The sequence below is a fragment of the Thalia democratica genome, chromosome 5, assembly GCF_965202585.1.
Source record: "Thalia democratica chromosome 5, ktThaDemo2.hap1.1, whole genome shotgun sequence".
NCBI lineage: Eukaryota > Metazoa > Chordata > Thaliacea > Salpida > Salpidae > Thalia > Thalia democratica.
Window position 1 is genome coordinate 68989060 of NC_139169.1, and position 12711 is coordinate 69001770.

The window sequence follows — 12711 nt, forward strand, 5'->3', positions numbered from 1 at the left end:
GTAAGAAAACATGTTATAAACACTATTGTGTTGATACTCTATTTAATACTGTTGATCAGCCTATATTTGAAGTTGGCAAATTATTGAACTTTGTTTCAACATAGTATTATTAGCTAGTCGTCACAGTTAATCAAGAGTGGGCAACTTACTAACCGCAGTTTGGATCCAGGCCGCAAATGGTAATTACAAGACCGTCAAGGGTAAAATGATACCTGCAAAAACATTAAATTGGCCCGCTAAATCGAACTTTTGAACTTACACTACATATTCTTTGATTTAAAGTTAGTTGTTAAAGTTTAAAGGGCTGACTAAACTAAATATGGTGTAACATACTAACTTAACCGTGGAAACGTTTATACTTGTAAAATTATAGGTAGAGACGGATGTTATTTTAGCAAAAAAAGAAAATTTAAGTTTCTTTATAGGTAAAGAAAAGTTTAGGGTATGTAAAAGAGTTATTTATTTTCTAACTTTCATTACCTATTAGAATAGAGTAATTAAGCGATACTAAAACTTACTATAAGTTTTGAAATAAAACAATACTTGCAGCTTACAAATTTTTAATCGATTAAAAAAAGAAACTAAGTGTTAACTTGAGTTTTTGTATAAAATATGGTTTTATTTTAGGTAATGTTTGAAAAACCTAAGCAAAAATGCGTCGACCGGGAGTCGAACCCGGAACTAGTGCTTGGAAGGCACCAATGCTAACCATTACACCATCGACGCTTGTATGGGTTACAACAAATTTAGTTTATAAACTTACTTCTAAAAACAATCCATGTGTAAAGCAGTAAACGCCAAGTAAAACTAGCAGTAAAGCTTAGCAATTAGCAGTTTATCTGGAAATAGTTTTGTGCTCTTTAATCTATATTTACAATTTAAATAACTTTCTTAAAATACTTATAACAAGTTTTATCTTTGTTGAAGTGTATTAAACTTATATTTCATTAAAGTTGTTAGTACTTGATATAATGCTAGAATTTAGAATGTATTGCAAATATTACAAACTTTATTACTTTCTTTATATTGATAAAATATGTTAAGGATAATCTAAAGCTAAACATTAGCTTTTTTGTGAATACATCTTGTCATGTATAATATTATTTAATATATATTTCTTTAGTTTGAACGACGACGTTTAGACTTTTCATCAGTTTTTCAAATGAATAACTGAACAAAATAACTAAAAATTAGTATCAAAAAAATTAAATGTACGAAATAAATTAAATATTAAGCTATATATAATGAGTTATATATTAAAATTATAAACTACAGTAAAGTTACAGGTTACATAAGTATTTATAAATTGTTAAAAGAAAAATATATGTTACTAGTCAAAAATTCTTAGTGTGTCGGTAATACCCGGTTTAGTTAATTGCTTGTTTAAAACTGGATTATAACGTTTAATTAAAATATTTTTGCTGATCAGGACTCAAGTAGTTTCTACATTCTTTTTAAATACCAATAACTTATTTTTTTTTTGATTTACAACTTTTAGTAAATTTGTTTAACAAAATAGTAAAGTAAAATGAAAGAAACTGAAAAGAGTTTATTAATAAGTGTCTTAGCCAATAAGACTTATAACTGATCTTGGAAACTAACAGCGATATAATCTCATTTAACAGCCAATTTACATAGTGACGTAACAATTTAGCCGAATTTATTAGCATCGAACTGTACAGTTGATAGAATATTTCACGCGCGCATTAAAACTTAGTATTTTTATTGGTATTCTTTTGAAATTTAACATCTAAAAAAGTTTAAGAAGTTCTTAAAATTATACAAGTAAAACTAAAGTTTGAAAAAATATATTTAAATCAAATTCAAAAGGATACCAATAAAAAGTTTAAAAGCTGTTTTTAGTCTTTTTATAGGTATCCTTTTAAAATAAAACATCTATAACAGTATAAACAAGTTATTTAAGTTGTAAAAGTAAAACGACTTTTAAAATAATTGTACAAAAAAGTAGTTTAAAATACTCGAACTTTAAAGAACTTTAAAGTATACCATTGAAGAGACTAAACACAGCCTTAAAACTATTTATTGGTATCCTTTTGAGTTTGAACAAAATATCTAGTTTCAAACTTTTATTTTACTTTTATAACTTAAATAACTTGTTTATACTGTTATAGATGTTTTATTTTAAAAGGATACCTATAAAAAGACTAAAAACAGCTTTTAAACTTTTTATTGGTATCCTTTTGAATTTGATTTAAATATATTTTTTCAAACTTTAGTTTCTGAGCCAATAAGACTTACAGCTGAACTTGAAAGCTAACAGCGATATAATCTCAGTCAACAACCAATTATCATCGTGACGAAACGATTTAGCCGAATTTATTAGCATCGAACTGTATACAGTAGACTACCGCTTAAGTATTGGCTCAGAAACTTATTAATGAACTCTTTTCGGTTTCTTCAATTTTACTTTACTAGAAAATGCTGTAAAAAAAAATAAGTTATTTGTATTTTAAAAAAGTGTAGAAACTACTTGAGTCCTGATCAGCAAAAATATTTTAATTAAACGTTATAATCCAGTTTTAAACAAGCAATTAACTAAACCGGGTATTACCGACACACTAAGAATTTTTGACTAGTAACATATATTTTTCTTTTAACAATGTATAAATACTTATGTAACCTGTAACTTTACTGTAGTTTATAATTTTAATATATAACTCATTATATATAGCTTAATATTTAATTTATTTCGTACATTTAATTTTTTTGATACTAATTTTTAGTTATTTTGTTCAGTTATTCATTTGAAAAACTGATGAAAAGTCTAAACGTCGTCGTTCAAACTAAAGAAATATATATTAAATAATATTATACATGACAAGATGTATTCACAAAAAAGCTAATGTTTAGCTTTAGATTATCCTTAACATATTTTATCAATATAAAGAAAGTAATAAAGTTTGTAATATTTGCAATACATTCTAAATTCTAGCATTATATCAAGTACTAACAACTTTAATGAAATATAAGTTTAATACACTTCAACAAAGATAAAACTTGTTATAAGTATTTTAAGAAAGTTATTTAAATTGTAAATATAGATTAAAGAGCACAAAACTATTTCCAGATAAACTGCTAATTGCTAAGCTTTACTGCTAGTTTTACTTGGCGTTTACTGCTTTACACATGGATTGTTTTTAGAAGTAAGTTTATAAACTAAATTTGTTGTAACCCATACAAGCGTCGATGGTGTAATGGTTAGCATTGGTGCCTTCCAAGCACTAGTTCCGGGTTCGACTCCCGGTCGACGCATTTTTGCTTAGGTTTTCAAACATTACCTAAAATAAAACCATATTTTATACAAAAACTCAAGTTAACACTTAGTTTCTTTTTTTAATCGATTAAAAATTTGTAAGCTGCAAGTATTATTTTATTTTCAAAACTTATAGTAAGTTTTAGTATCGCTAAATTACTCTATTCTAATAGGTAATGAAAGTTAGAAAATAAATAACTCTTTTACATACCCTAAACTTTTCTTTACCTATAAAGAAATTTAAATTTTCTTTTTTTGCTAAAATAACATCCGTCTCTACCTATAATTTTACAAGTATAAACGTTTCCACGGTTAAGTTAGTATGTTACACCATATTTAGTTTAGTCAGCCCTTTAAACTTTAACAACTAACTTTAAATCAAAGAATATGTAGTGTAAGTTCAAAAGTTCGATTTAGCGGGCCAATTTAATGTTTTTGCAGGTATCATTTTACCCTTGACGGTCTTGTAATTACCATTTGCGGCCTGGATCCAAACTGCGGTTAGTAAGTTGCCCACTCTTGATTAACTGTGACGACTAGCTAATAATACTATGTTGAAACAAAGTTCAATAATTTGCCAACTTCAAATATAGGCTGATCAACAGTATTAAATAGAGTATCAACACAATAGTGTTTATAACATGTTTTCTTACTGATAGTTATAGTTTAAAAAAAAAAAAACACAATTCTGGTTTTGACGAATGATTAAATTATGGGCAGATTTAATTGCAGCAATTATACCCACAAAATAGTGCCCATAAAATAGTACCCATAAAAAGTCCTACTCCTAGTTATTAAATACTGGTTTGATTACGTTTAAAACATATTTGTGGTGTAACATACACAAGAAAAATACAGACAAAATAACCGATTGGTTTGCTTGATTTCCAAGATTTAACACTCTAGAAATCAGTTTAGTTTTCTTTAGTTTTTTTTCCATTATTTTTAGTAAAATTTATGCAACTATAAGAAAAATACTAGCTTTAAGTATTGTTGTAAACATTAAATTTTGCAATTTTGTAAAGCTTAAAGCTTTATTTGGAATTTTTTTTTTCTGAAAGTCGTTTTTTAGATTTAAAAACAATTTTGACATCTTATTTAAAACCTTGTTTAAAAAACAATCAATACATTTCTATCTTTTTTAAAAATCTTCAATTTTGTTTTAGTATACTGGCTTCAACTTCAATGAACCTTTACTTTTTTTTTGTGGCATGAATTGTAAGTATCTAAAAAATTTTGTGTCATTTTAGTATAACTAGAAATTTCATCAAATAATCACAACTATTGGTATAAGTCTTTGGTTTTGAAAGAAAAAAAAGCATAATGTTTTTTTTGTTGCATAAAGGGCAATAAAATGAAAACCTTTGTTTTAAAAGCTGAATGCAATGGTGAACTTTTTAAACAAATATAAGCATTGAATTTTTGTAATATTTGCAACCATACTGAGCACATAAGTGGAAAATAATTTATAAACGTTACAAACCGCTTTTAAACACGTGCATTGTTGGTTCAGTGGTAGAATTCTCGCCTGCCACGCGGGAGGCCCGGGTTCGATTCCCGGACAATGCATTTTTGTCTGAAATTGGTTTGATGCTTAAAATTCACTGGTCAGAAATAAAAACTGTTGAATTATTTTTATATTCTCCAAAATAATTTTATTTACTTTTAAACTGCTTTTACACAAATAATAGAAAAAGATATACACTGTAATAATATTTTTAGCTTAAAAACATATTATTACATTTAATGGCAAAGTATAATGAAATTATTCAGTGCACATATGTTAATATATGTAAATGGTTTAAGTTTGATAAAATTTGTTTTTTAGTAATGAATAAAACAGATGAAATAGATGGTAGTTAAATTATCTTAATTGTATAATTTGTGTTTTTAGGCAGTTTAATCATAAATTTTTTTTGATTAAAAAACTGTTTCCGCCCGGGCTCGAACCGGGGACCTTTCGCGTGTTAGGCGAACGTGATAACCGCTACACTACGGAAACCGTTGGTGAGCTCCAGCTAATTGCGTTTATAAACTAGTAACAAACCGACAAGGGCTTTTCTATATAATATTTAAGAAACAAGAATTCAGCTAACTTGATCTAGAATAAAATTTCACGTAGCTTTTATTTGATACTTTTCATTCTGTTTGAGCAAATATATTTTGAATCTACACTTTCAAAGACACGTGTAGGTTTATAATACGAAATTATATCTTAAAAACCACAACCTTTTAATAAAAAGTGATAAAACATTCAAACTTAAATACTTATAAAACACTTAAAACTTTCTTCATTTTTTGAAGTACCTTTTAAAAAGTAAGTATTTATATGTAACTTACCTGTAAAGTCTAATTTTATATATAAATCTAGTTTTGTAATTTTTTTCAACTATATTTTGTTTTTAAAAATACATACTTAATTGTAACCCTTAAAATTTTATATTTTGACCTGTACATTCTATATACACACGGCCAAAAATAGTTTCCAATACTGACATAAAGCAAGTTTTCGGCGTTAATTATTATCAATATTGCTGTACAAAATAATAATCAAGTTTGACTGGTTTGGTAATAAATTTTATGATTGATATTAAGTTTTAAATATCAAAATATTAAAATTTTTTGAATAGCATTTTTTTCTAGCAAAGTAAAATTAAAGCGACCGAAAAGACTTCATTAATAAGCTTCTGAGCCAATAAGACTTATAACTGAACTAACAGCGATATAATCTCAGTCAACAGCCAATTATCATCGTGACGTAATGATTTAGCCGAATATATTTGCATTGCGCTGCATACTGGAGAAAAGTTTGAAGTGAATATTTCACGCACGCACTAAAACTTAATATTTATATATGCTCACACGAGCTCACAATAGACCGGCCGCGTGGCCCAATGGATAAGGCGTCCGGCTACGAACCGGAAGATTGTGGGTTCGAGTCCCACCGTGGTCAATTTTTAAAGGTGTTAATTGAACCGAAAAATAGTATTACGTAAAACGTTTGAATTTAGAATATATAAATTGCATCTATAATTATGTACCATATACTTTACACCCCTGTTAAGGTAGTTTGTAATTAGTTAGAATTTCGCGAAGAAAAATTGCAAAAAAGGTGTTAGTTTAATTTTTCAGCATACAAATTTCAATAACTTAAAATTTACAATAACAAGATAGTCCTCCATATATTTCATTTAGGTTATATATTTATTAAAGTATATAAAAATCATTAATATGCTCATTTATTATTGATAGTTTTTAAGTTGTGAGTTAATTCAAATTACATTACAAAAAGACCACGCCGGGACTCGAACCCGGAATCTTCTGATTAGGAGTCAGACGCCTTATCCATTAGGCCACGCAGTCGGTTGCTCAATCTCTAATTATAAAGTTTATAAAGGTAATATTTTTTTTTGCCTGTCTGCCTGATGTAGAATTTATAACAACAGCTTAAGGCAAGACCTGACCAAACGATGTTTGTTTTAAAGACCAAACCAAAAAAATTGAACTGAAAAGTAAAGAAGCTAAACTACTTAACTTGGCTACCTTTTTTATCACTGTTAAAAATAAGATAACACACTTATGTCTTCAAGATTAGCTCATACATTTAGAAATAAACTGAGGCCAGTATATATAAAATTACAAATTTATTGTTAATTTTTAATAACTTATTTAACATACTAAAATGTCGTTGTTATGGTTTAAGTGCCTAGTAACTAATAATAATTTTCAATTTATTTATTTTGAATTACACTTTTTTTCAACAACAGTAGAGAAACCCTTAAACAAACTTACAAAAACCTCCCCGTCGGGGAATCCAACCCCGGTCGCCCGCGTGACAGGCGGGAATACTCACCACTATACTAACGAGGGCTTGTCAAGATACGACTTTATGCGTTTATAAACCTACAATGCTTACAAACATCACTTTAGTTTAAGCATACTTGTTTACAATCAAAAACTTTTGAGCTTTATACCTTTAAATTTGTACTGACAGTATTGAAACAGTTAACGACATTTTAATCAAACTTTAATATTTATTTTGTTTTCAATACTACTTATGGTGATTAATTTATTTGTACTAATACAAATTTAATAAAACTTTGTTTTAAAAAGAAGTAAGGAAATTGGACCACAAAAATGTGTAGTCACCTTGAAAAATCCGTATACAAGTTTGTTAAGTTTCATTAAGAACTAAGTTCAAAAAGATTTATTAAGATTAGTTATTGAAACAAAATTAGTGTAACTTTTTTAAAGTCATAAACCATATTTTTATAAACGTACAATATTTCTCATATACTTTTTTGTTTAGTTTGATAAATGTTGTCTTTTTGTACTTATATAATATTAAAAAAACATTTAAAACTTTCATTTACGTAAACACTATACAAAAATTGTATAGTGTTTATGAAGCAGCTTTACTACTTTATTGATATTTCCGAAGGTCGGAATTTTTTCCACTGAAACCTGGTAAAAAATATAAATTTTAGTTCTCACTTGTACTATTGCTTGAATAATTTTATACAAATAACTTTTAAATAATATGTATTTTATTGTTAAAATTAGTGAAATAAGTACCTACTTGATTTTTTATTACTATTGTTTTTTAATACTTAAATTCTGCATAACAAAAAGGTGCTGTAACCAGGATTCGAACCTGGGTTGTCACGGCCACAACGTGAAGTACTAACCACTATACGATTACAGCCAAATGTTCCTACACCGGGAATCGAACCCGGGCCGCCTGGGTGAAAGCCAGGAATCCTAACCACTAGACCATGTAGGACTTGTACATAAGACGCTTATTGCAACTTTATTCTACTAATAAATGCATAGTGACGTAATATGAACTACACACATTGCAATTAAGAAATGCGTCGATTAGAACTTTATGTATGTGAAAAATTCTAATAGTTATATATTGATGAATGTATTTTATAAATTGGTTTTTAATTTCTCTATTCTTTAAACAAACACACTGCTAAATTAAAAACAATAAATACTACTTTTACAACTGTTTCGTCTTTTATTAGTTTTTAATCAATATTTAATCATCAAAAGATCTATTGTTAAATAATTTTAAAATAACAACTTTTTGATCAGTAACTAAACTAAGATTGAAAGTTTAGATGATTGGCTACGTTTGGAAAGTTAACATAGTAATGATTGAACTATTGAATTGAAAAACTTATCGAATAACATCAATTTCTTATAGCTCATATGAATTATTAAAAATATTTTTGACTAATTACTTAGTAAACTTTCGATTTTGACTTAACAAGAAACTTACTCTATTTATTTACTTGTTTACTTTTTAAGCTAATGTTTTTTTAATAGTTTAAGCATCATAGATTAAGCCCATTTTACCTCACGATTCAACAACAGCATAACTATTATACATAAAAAAATTCAACTACAGATATGTAATTTTTTATAAACATTAAGTTTTAAATTAACCTATGAATTAATACTCAAACAATATTCACATTTATATAAACTTACTTTTATCAATTTAGAGTTTATACTACAAGATGATTTACACAGAAAAACAGCATCTTCAAATAACTTTTAAAAATTAAAAGTTTTGTAAAAATATCTAATACAGCCATATGGAAGAAAAATTTTTAGAGGCTGAATTTATTAGCATTTTGAAAAAGTTTTTATAAATGTATTTTCCCTTTCATTTCTAAGAAAAATTAATTTGAATTTTTAAGAAATACATTTTTAAAAGCTACACACAGCTTGTACGAAGCGGACTTTTAAAATAAAACCATATAAAAATTTGTGATCGAAATAAAAAAAGACTTTTCATGGTCTTACTTCTCAGCTTTTTATATTTTTAGACCGTAATTCCTATTTAACATACTTAGAAACTTAATATTTACAATAAAAATCATAATACCATTTGTTTAGAGCAGGGTTTCCCAAACTCATTTTCTAAATCGCCCCTTTTTTTTTTTAATTAAAAAAAAAAATTGCCCCCCCCCCCCCCCCACGATTTTACAAAGTAGTTTTTCTCTTGAGTACAAACTTTTGAGCCGAAAAATTTGTGTTCGAAATGTAATTTAGTCTGGTACTTCTTATGCACGCACTTTTGGGCTGTGTCCAAAGTAGTTTACAGGGCTTGAGAAAATAAGTTACATTTGTTTTCTTATAGCCCAGTAAAGTTTATTAAAATACTTAATTATTAAAAAGCTTTTTGTAATCTGTAATAAATCCTGTTGAGATATGAATTGTTTTGAATTTATGAAACTTTTAGGGTAGTGGTGGACAACTTTTGTAGTCAGCAATTCATATTTATTAAGAAATGTTTTCTAGTTTCAAGCCGTAAAGAATGTAATTACAGGCTGCATAATTAAAAATATAAAAAAATATGAAAATTAAAAAACTCCAGCAAAATTGTAACAAAATTATTTAGTATTATTGTGATCTAGGAAATACTATTGTGAACTGAAAACAATATTGAAAATGTATTTCAAAATATTGAGTATCAAAAAACTAAATTTTATTTATTTTCCATAAGTAGTTTTCAAGTTACTTAGCGGGTCGAGGTTTGACTGGATTTTAACCGTACGTTACCCAATCTTAACTGAAATCTGAAATTATAATAATCTCTCATATAACGATTTTCGGACATTTAGAAGTTAATACTAAGTAGCATATTTAAGCCGCACAAAATACTTGAATTATTTTTATAGATAGGCATATTCTAAAATTACTATACCAGAGATTAAAAAACTATAAAAGAACGAACAGTTTATTTTACACATAATAAAATAAATATTAAAACATAATTTCTGATCTAGTTTGAGGAAGTTTGACCGACTGGTTGATTATCTCACATGAAAAGTGGTTTCATCAACAGCTTCAGTTAGTGCAGTAAAATTATTATTTTCAATGCAAAGATATATTATAAGCAAGTTAGTTGTAAAGTAAAAACTTAATTTTAAACTTTTTAATCTATATGTTTTGTAGTAGAAAACCATTAAAAAGTATTTGAGTTGGAATAACGTTTAGGAATCTAAACCTTGATTTCAACATTATCTTTTTTTTTTAATTAAAATTCAAAATAAAATCAAAAATTTTACAGTTAATTCTATGAACAGAAAGTAATCGATTGAAAATTTCTTTTAATTAGGTTAAAATTTTGTTTTGTAACTGTAGCAGTCTTTTTGATGGCTCATTTTATAATAATTAAATTAATTTTTCTCTAGTTTTTAGCCTATAATAATTCACCAGAAGAAAATAGTGAAAAACTAAAAGCTAAAGTTGTACTATTAAAATAAACAGCCTATTCTAATTGCTAATGTATTAAAAATTAAGATAAAACAAAAAAACAGTTGTATTAATAGTTTAAAATTTCTTAATATATAAATCTTTTAACAATAACAAATCAAGTTAAAAAATAAAACTGAGTTTAAGAATCTTTTAAATGAAAAATTTGAAGTCATTTCAAATAGAGACCTCAAATTTGTACTCTTATAAAACTAAATAAAAATTTTGAAATAAAAACTTTAATGGTTATTAAGATTTTTTTATTTATACAGATTAAACAAGTAATAACAAAAATATTTCAAATAAATTTCTTTTGAACAAATACTTTAATCACTTTGCTATAAAAACTTTTAGTGTAATGTAAACAACAAATATAAACTAAAAAATTAACCAGGTCAAAATAAAACTATTCACAGATTTAAAACATAAACCATTTAATAAATACAGTAGACTTCCGCTTGAGTTCGCACTTTGAACAAAATCAAAAAGTGCAAATTCTAAAATTATTACCATTTTTTTTTTACAAAATGATAAATTTAAATATGTTATATGCAATAACGTTAGGAATAAACATGAAATCAACTAAAACATAAAACTGACATTCATTAACAAAATAGATCTATATAGCTATTAAATATTATGTATTTTTGTTCTATTTATACTTAGTTAGTAATAGACTTTATTTAAGTTAACTTTTACAAAATATAAATTTGCACTTTTTTTTGGGGAAAACGTGCGAACTCAAGAGGAAGTCTACCGTAATTAATATTTATTAGGCATTATGCACACCTGTTGTAGAATAAATAACTTAATAAAATTTTTATTATAAAAAGACTACTTAAATACAATACAAACCAGGTTAAATAAGAAGTATTTTAAAAGATTAAATAAAAAAAAAAAAAACTTTCATAAAATAATGTCTGCTACTGAAGTCTTATATAATGTGAAGAATGAGGTTCATGATTGCTTGCAAGCTTTTCTAATCTGATTCTTAATCAGTAAAATAACGCCTCCCTTACAAATATCTAGATTAGATCTTTTGCTCAATATGTTGATAACTGAACTGAAAGCTTTCTCAACAACATAGCTAGAAAAAATAACTATAAACAACAACCTAAATTCCTCTCAAACGATTGAACACTTTAGCCTTAAATTTTTTGAGTCCAAAAACTTTCATATCGTTCTTTGGAAAAATTTATTTTAAGTTCAAGGCTAATTTGTAAGTCTAAGAAGGTTTCCTGTACGTCGTTTACTTCAAAAAGATCTGCCTCAAAGAGATTCATATTTTTATCTGTATGATAGCTTTTTTTTGTCAAATCGAAATTTTACTACCTAATATGTTGAAATTGTTAAAAATTCCAAATTTTTTAGGTGTTTTTTTGCCTAAATTGTCAAATTCCAGGTTTTTCCAGGTTGCTAGACAAATTGGCAACCCTGTATAGTTTTATTTCTTAGTCTAACTTAGTGAATTTTCAAAAAACAATTAGAAATATCATGAGGTGATAGTTAATAATATATAACATAAATTTTTACAAAACATTTATGATCCCCAATAACATATATATGTCAGGTTATAAAATGGTGAGAGGGATTCCGATCGTCCATGGTCTTTGTAATTGTTAAATAAGAAAATATATGAATGAAAATATGTAATTTACTTGAAAGTAGGAGTCATAATTATTTGATTTTTTTCTCTATATTTTACTTGAACGAAATAAACTTTTCTTGCTTAAGTTTTACCTCAGGGTGAAAAGTTTAATAGCAAGCTAAAATTAGTAAAATAGCAAGATAAAAAATAAAAATTACATGACAGCCCAAAATTTTAAAATCGCCCCCTTACTAGTTATCGCCCACCCTTTCGCCCCCCCCCCCCGACTTACTAAAATCGCCCCCAGGGGGGCGATATCGCCCACTTTGGGAAACCATGGTTTAGAGTTATCATAACTAATATGTAGCTTGCACTATATTTAAAATTAAATTTAGTTTATAAATTATGATTTTTTTTTTATATATCATTTAGTAATTATTTGCAATTAAAGCGCACTTTGAAAAATTATTAACCAAAAACCAGTCTTTCTCCTCAAACTTACAGCTTTTTAGAACAAGATTAAATCTATAATTTTCTAAAGTATTAGTAATAAAACAAAAAACTAAAGTATAAAAAT

General features: G+C 26.6%; 8 non-coding genes across 8 annotated transcripts; 3 read left to right on the forward strand and 5 right to left on the reverse strand.

The window, feature by feature from the left end:
- Positions 1-654: 654 nt before the first annotated feature.
- On the reverse strand, positions 655-726 carry Trnag-ucc (transfer RNA glycine (anticodon UCC)). Its single transcript has one exon. It is a non-coding gene; the product is annotated as a tRNA-Gly (tRNA).
- A 2475-nt stretch (positions 727-3201) lies between these two features.
- On the forward strand, positions 3202-3273 carry Trnag-ucc (transfer RNA glycine (anticodon UCC)). Its single transcript has one exon. It is a non-coding gene; the product is annotated as a tRNA-Gly (tRNA).
- A 1499-nt stretch (positions 3274-4772) lies between these two features.
- Positions 4773-4843, forward strand: Trnag-gcc (transfer RNA glycine (anticodon GCC)). The gene has a single exon. It is a non-coding gene; the product is annotated as a tRNA-Gly (tRNA).
- Positions 4844-5203: 360 nt separating this feature from the next.
- Trnav-aac (transfer RNA valine (anticodon AAC)) lies at positions 5204-5276 on the reverse strand. The gene has a single exon. It is a non-coding gene; the product is annotated as a tRNA-Val (tRNA).
- Positions 5277-6154: 878 nt separating this feature from the next.
- On the forward strand, positions 6155-6227 carry Trnar-acg (transfer RNA arginine (anticodon ACG)). The gene has a single exon. It is a non-coding gene; the product is annotated as a tRNA-Arg (tRNA).
- A 337-nt stretch (positions 6228-6564) lies between these two features.
- Trnar-ccu (transfer RNA arginine (anticodon CCU)) lies at positions 6565-6637 on the reverse strand. The gene has a single exon. It is a non-coding gene; the product is annotated as a tRNA-Arg (tRNA).
- A 1270-nt stretch (positions 6638-7907) lies between these two features.
- On the reverse strand, positions 7908-7979 carry Trnah-gug (transfer RNA histidin (anticodon GUG)). Its single transcript has one exon. It is a non-coding gene; the product is annotated as a tRNA-His (tRNA).
- Positions 7980-7985: 6 nt separating this feature from the next.
- On the reverse strand, positions 7986-8057 carry Trnae-uuc (transfer RNA glutamic acid (anticodon UUC)). The gene has a single exon. It is a non-coding gene; the product is annotated as a tRNA-Glu (tRNA).
- Positions 8058-12711: the final 4654 nt, after the last annotated feature.